General features: G+C 45.8%; 1 long non-coding RNA gene across 1 annotated transcript; it reads left to right on the forward strand.

Moving 5' to 3' along the window:
• Window positions 1-1,630: 1,630 nt before the first annotated feature.
• On the forward strand, window positions 1,631-18,569 carry LOC131381701 (uncharacterized). Its single transcript, XR_009210588.1, has 3 exons — window positions 1,631-1,667; window positions 14,294-14,434; window positions 18,307-18,569. It is a non-coding gene; the product is annotated as an uncharacterized LOC131381701 (long non-coding RNA).
• Window positions 18,570-20,178: the final 1,609 nt, after the last annotated feature.

Consider the following 20,178-nt stretch of genomic DNA (forward strand, 5'->3'; position numbering starts at 1 on the left):
GGCGGGGAAAGGAAAAATCCAGGCCAGGCATAGTGGCTCACATCTATGATCTCAGCACTTTGGGAGGCTGAGGCAGGTGGATCACTTGAGATCAGGAGTTCAAGACCAGCCTGACCAACATGGTGAAACCCCATCTCTACTAAAAAAATACAAAAAAAAAAAAAAAAAAATTAGCCAGGCATGGTGGTATGCGCCTATAATCCCAGCTACTCAAGAGGCTGAGGCAGGCAAATCGCTTGAACTCAGGAGGCAGAGGTTGCAGTGAGCTGAGATTATGCCACTGCACTCCACCTTGGGCGACAGAGCAACAGTCCATCTCAAAAAAAAAAAAAAAAAAAAAGGAAAGAAAAACTCTCAGTTAAGTTAGTCAGTCTTCTGCCAAGTAAGTTTTTATTTTCTTTTTCTTTTTTTCTTCTTTAAATAATAAAGATGGGGTCTTGCTATGTTGCCCAGGCTAGTCTGAAAGGCCTGGCCTCAAATGATCCTGCCACCTCTGCCTCCCAAAGTGCTAGAATTACAGATGTGAGCCACCACACCTGGCCCCAAGTAGGTTTTTAAAATGCAGATGGTACAGGGTCCAGATGAGAACCCTAGGGCCTGTCCACTGCTCTGGTTGGAGTGTTCAACCAGCTACGTCCCTCTCTGCCCCGGTGGCCCTCACCCTCACTCACCTACCAGCAGCCTATGAAAGATTTGTATTAACTATTGATGAAATCCAGTTCTATTCAAAGTTTTTAGAGCTTTGTTAGTTTTTAGAGCTTTGTTAAGGGTACTGTGTGCAGGGTACCATGTGGGGTCCCCTGGAGGACGCATGAATGATGGAGACACGATGCCAACCTTCCGTCAGGAGAAGCACAGAAAGAATTTAGCCAAGAAGCCAGCAGGTTGGAGGGATGCCAGGAGGACCCTGAAGGCCCTGCTAAGGATTAAGGCAATTATCTTTTACATTCCTCCAACCGGAGACTCTGGAAGTAGACGAAGTGAACCCCTGCGATGCATAGTGACTTTCCTCCAAAGAGCACAGCATAGGAACGGGGAGGGCAAAGAGCAACACTGCCACGAGAAGACCTGACCATCACCGCCTGTCACATGGTCAAGGTCAAGCGTTAGTCGGGTTGATGAGGTGTGCCCTTGCTGTGATGCAATACACGTGGAGCTTTGCCTCTGTGGTCTTCCCCCCTAACACTCACAGCCTTCATCTCACCGTGAGAAAAAAAATCAGGCAAATTCTGACAGAGGAGCATCCTACAATACCCCTGATCAGTCCTCCTGAAAACCACCAAGATCATCCAAAACCCCGAGTCAGAAACTGTCACAGCCAACAGGGGTCTAAAGACACATGATGACTAGATGTCATGTGAGATCCTGGATGGGATCCTGGAACAGAAAATGGTATTAGGTAAAAATGAAGGAAATCCGAATAATCTAGGGACTTCAGTTCCTAATAATACATCAGTATTGGTTCGTTAATTATAACAAAATTACTATACTAATGTTAGATATTAATGATAGGGGCATGGCATATGGGAACTCTGAACTATATGCTCAATATATCTGTAAATCTAAAACTATTTTTTTTGAAGAGCATCTTTTTTTTTAACCCTGCAGCAATGAGCTTTGGGATGGACAGCCTGTGAACCAGACTCTCCCTCTCTCCAGGAAATTTGGTGAGCTATTCAGCATCTTTTTAATCTCTTTCTTGCTTAAACTAGCTGCAGTGAGAGCTCTGTTGTCTGCAACCAAGAATCTAGACTAATACTTGCGTTTAGTTATTTACATACAGTGTTTAAAAAAGAGAGAGCTGCAGGAGATTTGGTGTCATTTTCCATTTTGAGCTGCAATCATTTTTAAAACACAGGATAATGTCTACAAAGTACCTGGGGATGGAGTCAGGACTAATGAGATAATATCTGCAAAATGCTTTGAGCTCCCTGGAGCTGCTGAGAGGCAAGGAACATGCATTATCATCATTAGAAAAAACAAGCTTTGAGAACTTTGGCAGGAAGGCGGATATAAGTGGAAATCAGTTCAATTACTCATGCCTTTCAAAATAGACAAGTTCTATAAAAGTTAAAGTAATTTTTTTTTGTAAATCAAATTCCTCTTCATTTCCTCTGTCAAACATTACTGTTCTATGATCTTTCAATCATTTTTGGTTGGACTCCCTTTGACAATGTATTGAAGCAGCTTTCATTTCTCTGCTTCCAGATTCTCTGGCAGAATATTCTCAAACTTCAAATCTATCTCCATTTTGAGAAAATATACAAAGCATATGCTTTCTTTTAACGTTACTTGAAATTTCAAAACAACATCGTGACCAAAACTAAACCAATACAATGAGAGGAATAGAAGAAAATATTATTTTTATCTTTCAAATTTTTTATTTTATTTATTTACTTACTTACTTATTTTTTGAGACAGGGTCTTGCTCTGTTGCCCAGGCTGGAGAGCAGTGGCACGATCATGGCCACAGCCTCCCAAGTAGCTGGGACTACAGGTGTGCCCCACCATAATCGGCTAATGTTTTATTTATTTTTGTTTTTTGTAGAGAGGGCATTTCCCTGGGTTGTCTAGACTGGTCTCAAACCCCTGGGCTCAAGCGATTCTCCTACCTCAGCCTCCCAAAGTGCTGGAATTTACAGGCGTGAAGCCACCGCACTCAGCCATCTTTAAAGATACATTTAAAAAATTTGTCAGTTTATATATGAGTAAGCTTGGAGTCTTGCATTTGGCATCTTCTGAAGAAGAGGGAGAACGGAGCTCATCATGACCCTTTCAACATCTAGCCTAACGCACTTTTGTTTTCAAAGTCCATAGGAAGGAAAAATCAAATATAGATGGGTAAAAATAGAAAAATGATAAGAATGCTTTCTCTCTTGTTTTAAGGAGGGATATTTTACCTAGCAATTCTCCAAAGTGCTTGTATCAGTTAAGACATTTTTGTGATTAACAGGGATTATCAGCTCCCATTCTACTTAGGCTACCTTTGACCCAAGCTGTTTATTTTTTCTTCTAAAACCTTACAGAAGATCACAAGAATTAGCCAACACATTCTAGAACATTTCCTAACACATCCCCTAAAACTATCATAATAGATAAATGACCTATTTCCTAAGATATAATTGAAGACAATTTAATTAACCATTTTGCAAACATGTAATAAGAATTCCTCATTTCAAAACTGGGCTAGAGGTATCCTCACTGTTCTCTGGGCAATTTAGCTTGTTAGTGTTTATGATTTGCAACACTTACCTCCTGGCACCAAATTCAGATTTAGCAAAGATTCTTTATGTGGCAAGTAATTACAAACCAACTTAAACTGTCTTAGATGACAAAAGAGATTCATTGCTTCCCATTATAGAAGTCCAGAGGTGGGCAGATTTCCGGGCAGGTTGATGCAATGACTCAGTTATGTAATCTAGGAAGCCCGTCTGTCCTTTTTCTATTCCTTTTGTAGAGACAGTTTTATCTAGAGACCCATTCCCTTTATAGACTTGTAAATGTCAAAGCCAAGCTGGGTACAGTGGCTCATGCCTGTAATCTTAGCACTTTGGGAGGCCAAGGCGGGTGGATTACCTGAGGTCAGGGGTTCAAGACCAGCCTGGCCAACATGGTGAAACCTTGTCTCTACTAAAAATACAAAAATTAGCCAGGCATGGTGATGCACGCCTGTAATCCCAGCTACCTGGGAGGCTGAGTCAGGAGAATCACTTGAACCCGGGAGGTGGAGCTTGCAGTGAGCCGAGACTGCGCCACTGCACTCTAGCCTGGGCGACAGAATGAGACTTGGTCTCAAAAAAAAAAAAAGAAAAAAAAAAAAAAAAGAAATTCTTGGTGGTGTTTCCTGGTACAGATAGAATATTAGGAGGAAAGAGGATTTCTTGATAAGCTCTGAAATAGGATTTTTCAGCCATGGTATCTAGAAAATAGTCCCCCAATTCAGCCTAAGCATGCACTAGGTAAAAGTTTATTTTTCTGTGAAATTATTTTAAGAACATTGTGTTTGAAAGTTTTATGTTGAAACAAATAAACAGACAATTTTAGTAATGATTCCTGACATCTGTGACTTGATTTGAGCTCTAAATGTTTTAATAAGGGAAAGTTCATATTCAAACTTTCGAACATAGTTGTCTAATATGATAAGCTTTGCTGGAAGATCTTTTAAGGAGTTTCTTTTCTCTAGTATTCCAAACATAGGATACCAGTCTCAACCAGCAGGTAAAAATGCTTATTTTCCTTTGACAACCAACACACTCCAGTGCCCAGTGGAGCAGCACTTTCTGATTGGCATTCAGATCTTCACCCAGAGCAAAGCAAAACATCTGGGGGTTGACACACAGCTTTTCATTTCATTGATCATGTTTAGTTGAAGTTTTCTTATCAATTTCTGGACAGAGTTTTGAAAGGTACCACCGATGGTGCATGACAGAGCACACACCAGAAATGAGTGTTTTTCCTTTGATTTTCACTCAGTATCAGCAAACCCCAGTTCATCTGGAGCACTAGCATGGCAAAACCCCATTAAGAATTTTTTTGTTGTTGTTATTTAGCAAACTTGCTTAGAAGAAATTTCATGCAGTGTTAAAAATATCATAAGAGACTGGGTGTGGTGGCTCACGCCTGTAATCCTAGCATTTGGGGAGGCTGACGCAGGTGGATTATCTGAGCTCAGGGGTTTGAGATCAGTCTGGGCAACACAGTGAAACCCCGTGTCTACTAAAATACAAAAAAAAAAAAAAAAAAAAACTAGCCAGGATCGGTGGCGTGTGCCTGTAGTCCCAGCTACTTGGGAGACTGAGGCATGAGAATTGCTTGAACCAGGAGGTGAAGGTTGCAGGGATCTGAGATCAAGCCACTGCGTTCCAGCCTGGGTGACAGAGAGACTCTCTCTCTCTCTCTCTCTCTCTCTCTCTCTCTCTCTCTCTCTCTCTCTCTCTCTCTCTCTCTCTCTCTCTCTCTCTCTCTCTCTATATATATATATATATATATATATAAAGGTTTTATGATGATCTCCAAGGTCCCAGAAACCACAATTATTTTCCAACAGAATCTCGAGTCATTGTGCCTAGACGAATGACCATACTCAATTTCCTTTGTTATCATAAGTAACAGGGACAAGAGAGGTGTTATATCAATCTTTTGCAAAACTTGGTTTCACGTCCTAAGCTAATTCAGCTAATCATTGTTCAATGGAACAATGGGACTGGCTTAAACAGCAATCTGAAACATTCTGTCAGATTCCTCTCCAAAGAAAACTTTGGCAGCTGTCAGAATGCAAATTGTCACATAAGTTCCACTGCCATGAAAGGTTGGCTTTTGTTGTTGTTAGTGTCGTTTTAATCTTGAGGATGGGAAAAGCTAATTCATACAGAATCTACAGCACCTTGTCCATTCCCAAGAGTGTGGTCTTGTTCTGTCCAATCTTCCGTGCCGCTGAAAAATGCTCCTTTGCTGGAAAAACAAATGTATAAACATACAAAGATTCTTCTTAAAATATTTTGACTAAAATATTATTTAAATCAAGAATTTCTGGCATAATTACACAACATTTTTGAAAATGTAGCATACTCTTTTGCATGAATCCACACATGACAGTAAATATTGTCAAAAATTTTGATGACATCTTCAACCCTCTCCACACAAAACTCTGTAAAAACGAAAGGTTTTGGCAAAAACACTTGGTCCCACACTTGTAGAATGACAATATTGTATAGACTTGTACAGAGAAAAACCAGCCCATCTTCAAGTTTGGTTGCTAGGAGCAGGAAACTCTAATATGATGCAGGAAATATATTTGCTTCCGTGGAAAACTGTGCATTTTCTTAGTAGCTAGAACTCCAGGGTATCTGGTTTTAGTCTTTCATTGTCTTGAGCTATTTCATAACTCAGAAAGTTGTAGATAGCTGTGTTAGTTGCTTAGGGCTATTGTAACACAGCACCACAAATTGGGTAACTTAGCACAACAGAAATTGATCACTTCACAGTTCCAGACGTTACTGGAACTGAAGGTTCCTGTTCAGAGCTTACTGAGACTGCAACCAACGTCTCAGCAAGGCCAAGCCCTCTCTAAAGGCTCTAGGAGAGGTTCCTTCCCACCCTCTTCCCAGTTCCTGGCACTTGCTGTCAATGCTTGGTGCTTCTTGGCTTGTAGATGCATCATTCTGATTTCTGCCTCCATCTTCACTTTGCCTTCTCCACTGTGTGTCTGGGTCTCTGTGTCCGAGTTGCCCTCTTCTTATAAAGGTATCAGCCATGTTAGACTTATGGTCTACTCTTCTTCAGTATGACCTCACTTAACATTATTACATCTGCAAAGACCCTATTTCCAAATAAGGTCACATTCACAGGTTCTGGGTGGACATGAGTTATTGGTGGACACTATTCAACCTAGTACAGTAACTGATAACAATGAGAAATAATTCTTGTTTATAGATATGCAAATTCTGTCCTATTCAGAAGAGGTTCAATTGACTTCTTGCCCAGCCGCCTTGGAAAACCAGTTTTGCCTTAATTTGCACAATCATTTCCATATTCCTGATCTAGAAACACATCTGCTCTTCAGATTATCTTTAAACTAGATGGAACACCTGCCTGGTTCCTTCATTTATGGAAGAAAATCTTTAATAAGCATTCATTGGTGTGTCTGTAAGCGAGTCATGATTTTTTTTCTTTTTTTAAAATTATCTTTCAACAGTGAAAAGGGGAGAAAACAGCAAGCACAAGGGAATTCCCTTCCCTCCTCATGGGCCAGGGCCAGTCCTAAGCAAAGTACCGCAGAAGGGCAAGGCTGCCCCGAGCAACCTTGACCTCCTACTCAATACCTGCACCAGGCTGGGCATGGCGTCATCCCAGCTCTTCAGGAGGTCGAGGCAGGAGGATCCCATGAGGCCAGGAGTTCCAGACCAACCTAGGCAACACAGTGAGACCTTGTCTCTACAACAAATAAGAAATTAGCCAGGTGTGGTGGTGCATGCCTGTAGTCCCAGCTACTAGAGAGGCTGAGGTGGGAGGATCGCTTGAGCCCAGGAAGTGGAGGCTGCAGTGAGCTATGATTGTGCCACTGTACTTCAGCCTGGGCCAAAACAAAACAAAACAAAACGAACAAACCTGCTCCAGCCTCCCAGTTCATCTTCTTGGGTTCTCTGCACTTCATCTTAAGTGGTGGGGTCCTTACGTGAGGCCTGCATCAAAGACTTTCTCCTGAATCTAACCCACCTTCCTGCGTCCAAATGCTCACCGTCCCCCGTGGCTCCTATGCGAGCCACAGCTGGGAGATACCTGACCCCTTTTTTCCACCAAACTCCCCCACCATGCTGCTGCTGACCCAGTTTCACCACTGCTCAGCGTGATTTCTAGTAATGAATAATAATTAGACTCTGAGCCTGCTTTCCCCAGTTTCATCCTATGCTGCCTCTGAACTCACGTGATATCGAAACCTTTTCTTTTCTTAAACAATTGCTTCCACTGGCATAGCAACATACAGATAGCTAGAAAGTCAGCTCTGTAAATTGAGAAACTTTTCAGATAAATCATTATTTGTATTTTTTTATTGCTTTTTTTTTTTCTCATTTGCCTCTTTAGTAGGTGATTTGGCCTAAGTTTTCAAAAGCCTTTCAAAGGTATATGGAGCCAGGTATGGTGGCTTGCACCTGCAGTCCCAGCTACTCAGGAAGCCAAGGCAAGAGGATTGCTTGAGCCCAGGAGTTGAGGCCAAGCTGGGCAACATAATGAGACCCAGTCTCTAAAACAAACAAACAAACAAAAAGTACAGGAACAACAAAGGTATACAAGAAAACTTTTGGAGGTGATGGGTAGGTTTATTACCTCAGCTGTGGTAACATGAGGATGTTTATATGGCCAAACTCACCAAATTGTATATAGTAATTAGGTACAGTTTTTTCGTATGCCAATTATGCATCAATAAAGCTGGAAAAAATATATAAATAATTCCACTTATAGAAATAATTATAAGCATATAAAAGACAGTTGAGCCAAGATAGATACACAAGGCTGTGCATTGCACTTTTGTTTACAATCGTGACCACTGGAAATAAGCCAGGGGCCCATCACAATTGGATTGTTTGAATGAATGATGGCATGACAATGCCATTCAGTGCTACACAGACACGAAGAAGGCTGCAGATTTGTGTTGTTAGCATGTGTGTCAGCATGTGTTAGTGCGTGTGTCGGTATGTGTTAGTGCATGTGTCGGCATGTGTTAGCGCATGTGTCGGCATGTGTTAGTGTGTGCCGGCATGTGTTAGCACGTATGTTGGCATGTGTTAGCGTGTGTCGGCATGTGTTAGTGTGTGTTGGCATGTGTTAGCGCGTATGTCGGCATGTGTTAGCGTGTGTCGGCATGTGTTAGCGTGTGTCAGCATGTGTTAGCGTGTATGTCGGCATGTGTTAGTGCACATGTCGGCATGTGTTAGCGCATGTGTCGGCATGTTGGCATGTGTGTCGGTATGTGTTAGCGCATGTCAGCATGTGTTAGCATGTGTGTTGGTTTGCTAGAGCTGCCATAACCAAGTCCCAGAAACCAGGTATCTTACAACAACAGAAGTGAATGGTCTCACGGTCCTAAAAGCTAGAAGTTTGAAATCAAGGCATCTGCAGGGCAATGTGGGGGAGACTCCTTCCTGCCTCCTCTAGCCTCTGGTGGCTCTTGGCAATTCTTGGCGTTCACCTCAACCTCTGCCTCTATCTTCACACGTTCACACGGCCTTCTCTCTGTGTGTCTGTCTCCTCTTCTTTTTTTTTTTGAGATGGAGTTTCACTCTTGTTGCCCAATCTGGAGTGCAACAGCACAATCTTGGCTCACTGCAACCTCCGCCTCCCGGGTTCAAGCAATTCTCCTGCCTCAGCCTCCCAAAGTAGCTGGGATTACAGGCATCTGTCACCACGCCTGCCTAATTTTGTATTTTTAGTAGAGGCAGAGTTTCACCATGTTGGTCAGGCTGGTCTTGAACTCCTGACCTCAGGTGATTCACCCGCCTCGGCCTCTCAAAGTGCTGGGATTACAGGTGTGAGCCACAGCAGCCCGCCTTGCTTCAGGTGGTTTTTCTAACTTCAGGGCTGGGAAGCAGCCACTCTGGTGGGAAAGATTATACCTGTCCATAGGAGATACTGGCAGGAGATGGAGAAACCTTCCAGAAGGTGGCGAAGTCAATGGATTTTCCAGGTGTTATAGTGGAAGAAGCTGGCAACTCCAGACCAGGCCTGTGGTTATAGAAATCTGTAAGGTTCTGGAAACGCTTCCATGTTTGTTATTTTTATGCTCCTGTCCTGGGCCACAAGGAAAGAAGGCAGTCAGATTGGAGGTGACTGTGTCCTACTACACAACTGGAGAAGGGCTCAGGTGTGGCTGCGGGAAGGAGGAACGTGCTGGAGGAAAAGGACCCCACAGCTGCTGAGAGGCTGGACCGCTGCCCTGGGCTCGGGGCGGTGGCCCCAAGGTGATTCTCCAGTACCTCACTTTTTGGCACCTGAGGCATTGGAGGTGTGGACACGACATTGATGACCTCTCCGCCTAAGCCCTTCACCGTCTTTCTCTGCTGCCATTTTTAATCTTCCAGAATTGCACCCAGTTCTTAAGTGGCTGGTACCCTTGCCAAGCTGCCCTTGGTTTCTCCAGTTTGTCTTCTGGACTCTAGTATGATCGGAGGCTGCTTGGAGCAGGGAGGACCACCGCACAGGCCCCGGACAGTTCAATTAGAGAAGCAATGCGCTGTGTTCTACCAGCAACAGCAGGAATGCCAATCCTAACGCTTACGCAATGCTTCTTACGTGCCAGTCGCCGTTTTAAGAATTTTACATAAATTAGCTCATTTAATCCTCACCAAAATACTATGAGAAAGGCTCTATTCTCACTCCCATCTTTATAGATAGGAAAATAGAAGCATAAAGGGGTTAGACAGTAGCTGAAAGACTGTTCTACTTGTTAAGAGAAGCTGATGCATTTCCTGAGCCTAGGGTGTTATAATGTCCCCCACAAAAAGCCCATCCAAAGGCCAGTGTTTTTGTTTGTTTGTTTGAGACAGAGTTTCACTCTTACTGCCAAAAGCTGGAGTGCAGTGATATGATCTCGGCTCACTGCAACCTCTGCCTCCTGGGTTCAAGTGATTATCCTGCCTCAGCTTCCCAAGCAGCTGGGATTACAGGTGCATGCCACCGCACCTGGCTAATTTTTGTATTTTTAGTAGAGACGGGGTTTTACCATTTTGGCAAGCCTGGTCTCAAACTCCTGACCTCAGGTGATCTGCCTGCCTCGGCCTCCCAAAGTGCTGGGATTACAGGCATGAGCTATAGCGCCCGGCCAGAAGACCAGTGTTTATTGTTGGTCTTGTGGGCTGGGAGCTAATGAGCACATTCTTCATCATCAGTGGCACTCTCTGGGTTAAACGTGCAGCAATAAGTCAGAGGACACCCGTGGTGGGCATTCCCAACCAGTGATCTGGCCCTGGGGAATTTGGGGTAAACAATGATATGAATCGTAGTTAAGCTCAAGAGCCAACAAGAAATGCCTAAACTGTGAGTAGTACTACAGAGGATCCTGAAATCCAATGGGCTGCTTGGAATACCCTCCCTGAGGAGGCCTGGAACTGGGAGGGGGCCTTCCTTCCACCCTGGAGGGAGCAGGGCTAGGAATTCCATTCTCAGTGGGAGGCCACAGGGCGTGGGGCACTAGCACTGAGGTGGTTCCCAGGGCGCTTCTTCCAGGACAGGGGCTACGGGAATCAAGAGAATTTCTGGGACAGGGAGAGAGCTGGGGCAGTGGGTTTAGCTTCCTTCTGCATTTACTAAGTGCTAATTAATGATCATAGCTAATATTAATTGAGTGCTTGCCCAGTTTCAGGCTCCACACTAGATGCTTCCCATGCATTGCTTTTCTCTGTCTTCCATTACCACTGCATGAGGCAGGCGTTGGTATTCCTGGAGAGGGATACATAACTTACCCAAGCTAAAAAGAGCTGAGTTTTTTAAAAAGGGCCAGGCATGGTGGCTCATGCCTATAATCCCAGCACTTTGGGAGGCCCAGGCAGGAGGACTCTCTACAAATAACAAACAAACAAACAAACTAACTAACTAACTTATCGAAGGGTTGCAAACATTCAGAAAAATCTTAAGTACATAGATTGATGAAATTATGTTAAAGTGAACCCATCGGGACAACAGATAGGACATTCCCAATGCCCCCCAAACCTCCCTTGTCCCCTTCCCAATCACTACCCCTTCTTCCTCCCAAAAGGTAGACGCCATCCTGATTTCCAGCACTAGCCATTAGTTTAGCCTGATTTCTAAGCTTCTGTCAACGGAATCATACAGCATGTGCTCTTCTGTGTTTGGTTTCTTTTGGTCAACCCTAAGTGGGCGACATTCCTTTATGTTGTTGCGTGCAGCTCACCCGTTCTCACTGCTGTGCAGTGCTACACTGATGAATGTGCCGCAACTACTCTATCCAATCTACTGTTGGGGAACATTTGTTTCCTCTCTTTCTTTCTTGCCACGGTGAATAAAGTTTCTGTGAACATTCCCGTTCATGTCTTTGGTTGGCCATATGTGCACATTTCTGCTGGGTACGTGCCCAGGAGTGGAATGACTGAGTCACAGGGTGGGTGCTAAGTGGGGTTTTGAGCCTAGATGTGCCTACTCTAAACTCAAGAGTGGTGCCATGCCATAGATCACCATGTGGATGTGGAGGCCTACAGAGGAGACACCTGGGGTGGCAGTGGGAATGGAGGCGGAGGGATGAGAAGCAGGAGTTGCGGAGGGAGGCCTCCTGGGCAGATGGCAGTGTCGTGTTAGGCTTGGGGGAGTCTCCAGGTGCCTGTGTGACCCGCAGGAGGCACTATGCAGGGTGCCATTCTGGCTATACCTCTTTAAGCTTGATGGGAACTCTGGGTGTGAGGGGGCCAGCCAGGGCTGAAGATGAGGTGCCTGGGGAGGGAGGGCACAGAGACGAACGAGCCTTGTGCCTTGGGCCCTCAACCCCTGCCACTGGAGAGCGATGTTGCCTGCTCAGACCAAGTGAGGTGGGACTGAGAGAAAATGGTGACAGTTTACAAAGCAAGGCCAAGTGCAAGAACTGCTGAGTGACTGGGAACTTCCTGTGTGCAGACCACACCTGTTTTTTTTTTTTTTTTTTTGAGAGTCTTGCTCCGTTGCCCAGGCTGGAGTGCAGTGGCATGATCTTGGCTCAGATCCTGGGTTCAAGCAATTCTCCTGCCTCAGTCTCCCAAGTAGCTGGGATTATAGGCATTCAGGCATGCACCACCACGCCTGGCCAATTTTTGTATTTTTAGTAGAGACAGGGTTTCGCCATGTTGGCCAGGCTGGTCTCAAACTCCTGATCTCAAGTGATCCACCCGCCTCGGCCTCCCAAAGTGCTGGGATGACAGGCGTGAGCCACCATGCCCAGCCAACACCCGCATTTTTAAGTAGCCTTTTTTATCAGCAGTGTGACTTTTGCGGGGCGGGACTCAGCAGCCAGGGTGATGTGGGGCTTCTGGAAGCCGAAGGTAGGGCCAGGAGACAGTTTGATAAGAGAGGCATTCACGTGAGACCGCCTAGTGACCTGAGGCAGGAAAGGAAAGGAGACAAAGCGCAAGAGCAGGGTTGTGGTGCTGGGTGATGAAAAGGGTTGAGCCATTGCCCCTAAAGGGTGCCAGAAAGTGAAGCGTTGGAGAATCACCTTGGGGCCACCGCCCCGAGCCCAGGGCAGTGGTCCAGCCTCTCAGCAGCTGCGGGGTTTAGGGGTATGGCCCCAAACCTTTAGGGGCAATCTGGGTAGTGAAAACGGTTGAGAGATTTAGGGGCAAGACCTAGGGCAAGGTCAAAGGAGGTGCAGAGGAGAGAGGCCAGGTGGAAAGCCCCCTAAGCCACCTGAAATATCCACAGCTAGAATAAAACAAGGCAGCCTTTTCCCAACGCACAGAAAAATGCTGGCTCTGTAGAATTCTGCCAGCTCCATTTTCAGTGTCTTTTACACCAACATTTTAACTTTACCTTCAGTGCCTTTTACTGCTTAGTGGCAAATGTTCCTAGATGACCATGGGAATAAACGAGCAGTAAGCAACTGTACCTATGACTGGAAATCCTTACTGAGAGGCACACTCATCTTCACTGGAGAGCTTGTGTATGTATATGCGTGTGTACGTGTGTGTGCGTGTGCATGCAGGTGTGCTGGGTGGAGGGTGGGGGGCACTTGTTGTGATTTCACGTTGTGCCAATAAAGGCAGATTTTCCACTGGTAAGAGTGATCCCAGTTCATGGGGTGGGATTAAACGTATGTGTAATGGGCGGTGGTCCCCCTGCAGCCCTCTGATTGTGCAGTGATATCTGGGAAGTCTGAGAACCACATCAGTGTGGGGTGGACTGGATAGGACGAGAGGCTGGGGACGGTGGGAAGGTGCAAGAGGAAGAAGCAGTGGAAAGGAGCTGCCAGGTGTTGGAGAAGACAGTGTGAGGGAAGTGAGGAAGCGGCCTCAATAGAAGGCCCAAAGCAAGGGTCCCTAGAGTGCTGGAGTGGGGAAAAGGAAGGGCGTTCAGTTGAAGATATCATTAGGGCTTAGGAAAAAAAGACTTAAAAAATACACTGATAGAGTTCAGACACCTTCTTCAAAGGGAGGATCATCTGAAACTAAGGGAGAGGTGAGATTTGGTTCCATTCTTCTGACAACCTGGGGAAGGGCAATTCGGGCCCCAGAATCTGGAACTCAGAGAGAGACAGTAGAGATTGAGTTGAGGTGCAGTGAAAAACCATATGTAAGAGAGAGAAAGAGGCTGGGCTCAGTGGCTCACGCCTGTAATCTCAGCACTTTTGGAGGCTGAGGTGGGCGGATCACCTGAGGTCAGGAGTTCGAGACCAGCCTGGCCAACATGGTGAAACCCCGTCTCTACTAAAAATACAAAAATAACCGGGCGTGGTGGCGGGCGCCTGTAATCCCAGCTACTCAAGAGGCTGAGGCAGAAGAATCACTTGAACCTGGGAGACAGAGGTTGCAGTGAGCTGAGATTACGCCACTGTACTCCAGCCTGGTCAATAAGAGCAAAATTCCATCTCAAAAACAACAACAACAAAAAAAGAAAACAAAAAAGAGAGAGAGAGAATTCTTATATGAAGTAAAAACCGGCTGTGCTGCTCTGTCCTCTGAGGCATGTGTGTGTGTGTCTGGTCTATTCCCCTCAACAGACTATACTTTCTGCTCCACCACCTAAACTTGAGAGTTTTATTGAGATCCTGTTCTTTTTGGTGACGTCCCACCTCTTCAGCAACACCTTCTTGCCCTTTCAGTTTGAGTGCTCTGTAGCTGCACATCCTGTGAACAGGTTGCACACACAGGAATCTCATCATTATGAATAACTGCAAGCAGGACGACACCGGGATTCTCTTCTCTCCCTCCCAATGCCTGCAGTGGATGTCTGGACTACATGTGTAAGTGATACATCAATACTGAGTAAATACTATTGAGGAAAACATTTGCAAGGGATGGGAGGGGAAGTCTATGCCAACAAAAAGACCAGAAGCCACAAGCCCCGAGGCATCCTGGCAGGTCTGCTGCGGGGCCCGGGAGCTGGCTGCTGACACAGGGAATGTGGGCATGAGTCACCGGTGGGGGCTTCTGAGGAGGAAAACCATGACAAAGTGTGCATATTGAGAAGTGGAGTGTGCATCTGCCGCGCTCAGTAAGCCAGTTGACTGAATAACTCCAGATTAGGAGAGAGAATAGAACTCGGGAATTTTTATCATTATAAACTTGGGGTATTTTTGGTCCTAGAAATGAAATACCAAAATGTGCCGGTGAATTGTTGGAGAAAGTCTATACCGTATATACATATACAGCCATGGAAACAGAGGCAATCATACTCAAGTGCAAAAAAGAGTGTGCTAGTGAAAAGCAGTCACCGGCCAGGTGCAATGGCTTGCACCTGTAATCCCAGCACTGTGGGCGGACAAGGCAGGAGGATGGCTTGAGCCCAGGAGTTCGAAACCAACCTGGACAATACAGCATAGGGAGACCCTATCTCTACAAAAAATAAAAAATTAGCCGGGCATGGTGATGCATGCCTGTGGTCCCAGCTACTTGGGAGGCTGAGGTGGGAGGATTGCTTGAGCCCAGGAGTTGGAGGCTGCAGTGAGTTATGATTTGCCACTGCATCCCAGTCCGGGTGATAGAGCAAGAACCTGTCTCAAAAAAAAAAAAGAAAAGGAAGAAAATTAGTAACAATCAGCTCCAGCTCCATTGCAGTCCACGTCTTAGGAGCATGGATTTAGTTCCCACACACTTTGTGCCAGGGTTGAGCTGAGCTTTGGCACTGCTAAGCGTGTCGCTTCCGGGTTAGCTAGGTGGAGTAGGTTGCTTTAGGTTTAGGGTCACAGGAGAGCTGGGCTGGCTCAGCCATCCCTCCTTCACTTAGTCATCAGAAATTTTCCCAGGCACTTAGGGCCACGTGCTGCTTTAGGATACAACAGGGAGCAGTCTCTGTCCTAGAGAATTCAGTCCTCAGCCTTGCCCCTCTGCAAGGCTATGAGCAGAACTCCAGGCTACTCTCCCTTCCTGTGGTCTCAGGACTGCCAGGGGTATGGAGTATGGGGATCCCCACTTTCCAGCTCTGTTTACAGTGCTTGGATGACCATAGTACGGACAGCTGAAGGGAATCCAGGAGACCGTGTCTATATTTCCTGGAGATGATCACTGTTCAGGCAAAGTATGGGGCGCATGTCGTCATCAAATATGGCTCAGGGCTGGAAATGCCCACTGAATTTCATAGGAAAGAAACCCTTGTGGGATCCTTGGGGAAGCCACGGCTGGTGGGGGTGGGTGGGGCAGGAGCAGATGGCAGCAATTCAAAGAGCAGCAGGAGAAAAGGAAAGGAAAGATATTACCTTCTTTAAAAAATGTTGATTTTATTTTACTTTTTGAGACAAGGTCTTGCTCTGTTGCTGAGGTTGGAGTGCAGTGCTGTGATCATAGTTCACTATAGCCTCAACTTCTCAGGTTCAAGCAATCCTCCTGCCTCAGCCTCCCATGTAGCTGGGATGACAGGCACAGCCACCATGCCCGGCTGACACTGCCTTCTTACTGTGTAGAGCATAATGTTTGGGGGGTTTTCCCAAGAAGCGTGGATTACTTTTGTAATTTTCGATTGTCTGTATTACATATGTCAAATGAAGAAATGGAAGATGCAAAAGTGCAGCTTGTGCAGATCTGTCTGGCAGAAGGTTCAGCTGTGAGCTGAGCTGGTGGGGGTAGCGCAGGAGCGTGTGGGGGCGTAAAGTCTGTTGTGGAGTGGGGATCTGAGTGGGCTGTAGATGCAGAAACAGATGCCACATCATGACGGGAGGACCTCAGGAAGGGTTGGGAGGGATCCAGAGTCCCAGGGAAGGAGGGCTCAGGGTTCGGCTGCAGGGGAGGGCCCTCTCTGTGTTCCCAGAGATCAGAATGACAAAGTCAGGGATGCTGATGGCTAGGGCTCCCGACATGCGGTCGCTGCCCAGCCTGCATTCTCCCTGCCTTCAGCTTTGTCCCCACGGGCACACTTTGACCTGAAACTGACCCAAGGGAGAACAAGCTGAGTGACAAGGGAAGCCAAACTGTGTGATTCACCATGGTAGTTTGAAATCCTGATTTAGGCTTTGCTTTGCTGACTGAATTTATGCTCAGTTAGGGAGAGGATGGGGTGGCAACTTGTAGACCTGGCATTAAGCACACTGGTCCCAGCTGAGAGCCAGGCACGATGCCCCCATCCCTCCTGGTTCACAAGGTGCTGCCTCTATCAGCTCCAGTCCCCTTGCTTGGTGTCCCCGAAGTCTCAGTCTGGCAGTTTTACACGTGCTAAGGCATGAATCCAGCTTTACAGAGGGCTATTGATCCTCAGAAGCTGACACAGAATCTGAGTATCCTCCTGAGTCCCATATTTACCTACCTATGGCAGGAGGTTTTTAAAAAAATCCTGAAGATACAAAGACTTTGAAGTGTAAGTGGCTAAAGAAAGCTCAGGTTCCTGGTGATTAGCTGCTCTGTGCTGACCTTGTGTACATTCAGAAGGCTCCAAGATGCAGCAGAGCTGGGTCTAGCAGGCATCGCCCTCTCTTTTGTTTAACACATCTGTTGAACATCAACCAAGATGGTGAGGCATCCTTTTAGATGCTGGGGATTCAGAAAGAAATTAACGAGACCTGGTTCCTGCTCTTGGCAAACTGTCAGCTTACAAAGGAACATAGTTTTGCAAAAACGTATTGGAAAGCAGGGCAGTAAGAGTGATTATAGGGGCATGTAATGGGGAAGTGATAGGGAAAAGGGTGGAGTTTCTCCTTCACTTCGGGGAGGGCCATCAGGGTGGGTCATAGGGAAGCCCTCGATTAGTAGGTCTTTTATTTTTTTTTTTTTTGAGATGGAGTCTCGCTCTGTTGCCCAGGCTGGGCTACAGTGGCACGATCTCGGGTCACTACAACCTCCACCTCCTGGGTTCAAGCAATTCTCCTGCCTCAGCCTCCCGAGTAGCTGGGATTACAGGCATGTGCCACCACGCCCAGCTAATTTTTGTATTTTTAGCAGAGATGGGGTTTCACCATGTTAGCCAGGCTGGTCTCAAACTCCTGACCTCATGATCTCCCCACCTCAGCCTCCCAAAGTGCTGGGATTACAGGCATGAGCCACAGCGCCTGGCCAATGAGTAGGTCTTTTAATAGGTTCTCACCTCACAGGACTCCCTCAACTGGCCTTGTAAATCCAACCACATTTATTCTGTTGAATAAAAGGTTCCGTTGGCAAAAGACCCAAGGCCTTTTGTCCTTAGAGTAGGCATGGATTTTCTAGTGATACCCTACCATTGCTAATCCCATGCAGAGCATGAAAAAGGTGGCAGAACTGGCAGTTAAGTGCACACATGCATTTACTTCTAGATATTTAACCACAAAGGCAGAAAACTTCCTTAAAAGAAGCTGAAGTTCCGAAATGGTTACATGAATTGAGATTATAACAGGAGGGATCTAGTTGCTGTCAATTGAATGGAGTGAGGCCCAAACAGCAACTAATCTCTTTAATAGGGAGATCCAGAAATACACAGAGACCTTTCTTTATATTCCTAAACTGATGAGAAAGGTAATCTGGCCTAGCGATTCCGCAGATTGACTTCAGGACACTCTAGGTTGCCCCCACGAGTGTGGGAATCAACTCAGAGAAATTTGCAAAAACTCCAAAACAAATCATTTTGGTTTTTAAAAACATGAGTGTTTTAAAACTGTTTTTTAAAAAATGAGTGACTAAGAGATGTCCCATTCCCCACTCACTTCTTGTCTCGTAGGCAGTGGGAGAGCTGGAGGAGCCTGTTACAAACCTCAGCTCATGAGCACCTTCCAGCTCTGTCTTTTGAGAAGATGACTGAGAGGAAGGTGGTATTGAGAAACAAAGCATCCGGCCTTTGTGAAGCCGAGCCTTAAGGTCCCCTCTCCAGCCCGGGCTGACCCCAGACCCTCATTTTCTTCTCTGGCGTCCAACTTCAAGGATTGGTCTGTTTCCCTTTAACTATAGCTACCACTCAGCCCACTCGCTGAAGAAGGCAGAGCCCACGCCTCCTGGCACAGTTTCCCCTCAGCCACCTAAGGCAAGCAAATGAGTCTTATTGTAATGAGCTGTGTTTCCCTCACTACGGAACAACAGGGGCTAAACAAATTAATAAATATGCTCAGCTTTTCCTTCTTGGTTTGTGAATTCTCTATACATTTTGGCTATCATCCTAACCACTCGTCACAAGCAGCATAATTAATGTCTTTTCTGCAATTAATGTTTTTTTCCCCATTTAGCTTTCTTTTCTTTTCTCTTTTCTTTTCTTTCCTTCCTTCCTTCCTTCCTTCCTTCCTTCCTTCCTTCCTTCCTTCTTCCTTCCTTCCTTCCTTCCTTCCTTCCTTCCTTCCTTCCTTCCTTCCTTCTTTCTTTCTCTCTTTCTCTCCTTTCTTTTTGTGCTGGGATTACAGGCGTGAGCCACTGCGCTGGGCCGAGTTTTTTTTCTTAATATGCTGTTTTGCTGAACTGAGTTTTAGTTGCTAGTAACAGAAGCTAACTCTGGAAAGCTTTAGTCAATGACAATGAAAACAACAGCAGCAAAAGAAATTATCAGACGGTTGTTGTCTCATAAGCTCTACTTTAGATTAGTGTTGTCTCGTTCCCCTCCAAGAATTCACACAGGAATTTGGTCATGTCGTTTCTAGAACAGTATGAAGACAAGTAGGATCTTTATAGCCCTGAGTCTTCCTATCTGAGCTCAAGGTCTGGCTCTCCCAGTCTTTCTCACTGAGAACAATTTTTACACATAATACTGGGGTTTCAAAAGCTCAAGCCACTTGAGGTGGGATGTTTTTCTGAGGAAATATCTGGACAAGGGTGCATTTGTGTCCACTAAGGAAAATGCTGGAAATACCCTAAACATCAAGAATAGGAGATTGTTACCCCTACAGTAACAGACATTCAAAATCTAGAACTATTATTATTGTAACTTAGCAGTGGTAAAGCCATAATTGGAAGCCAGTCTGTCTGATATCACTATCTGGTCTTTACCCCAAGCTGCACTGCCTTCTGTACGCATTTCTCATTCACTTCACCTGGGCTAGCTCTCTCGGCAAATAAGGCAATGAATCTGGAGAAGCAGGTCCTACAGAACAATTTATATCAAGGCGAATGGATACTTTAATTTTCATACTAACGAAAGTTAACACTGTTGCTAAATTCCAGACAATGCGAGAAGGTTTTAAATCACTCTCTCGTTCAGTTCTTCATTTAGCCTTGGGAGGTGGGAGCTGGTTATTTTATTTTCTTCTTTGGTGGGGGATGGAGTCTCACTTTGTCACCCAGGCTGGAGTACATTGGCACAATCTCGGCTCACTGCAACCTCTGCCTCCCAGGTTCAAGCAATTCTCCTGCCTTAGCCTCCCGAGTAGTGGGGACTATAGGCGTGCAGCACCACATCTGTCTAATTTTTGTATTTTTAGTAGAGATGGGGTTTCACCATGTTGGCCAGGTTGGTCTCGAACTCCTGACCTCAAGTGATCTGCCCACCTTGGCCTCCCAAAGTGCTGGAGCTGGTTATTTTATGAACACTATGGTACACTTGTGTGCTCCTCCACCATTAGGTTCCCCCGCCTCCCTCCTTCCAAACCAAGGTGGGGCGGGCCCTATAGGT

This window comes from Hylobates moloch, unplaced genomic scaffold, assembly GCF_009828535.3.
Source record: "Hylobates moloch isolate HMO894 unplaced genomic scaffold, HMol_V3 SCAFFOLD_17, whole genome shotgun sequence".
NCBI lineage: Eukaryota > Metazoa > Chordata > Mammalia > Primates > Hylobatidae > Hylobates > Hylobates moloch.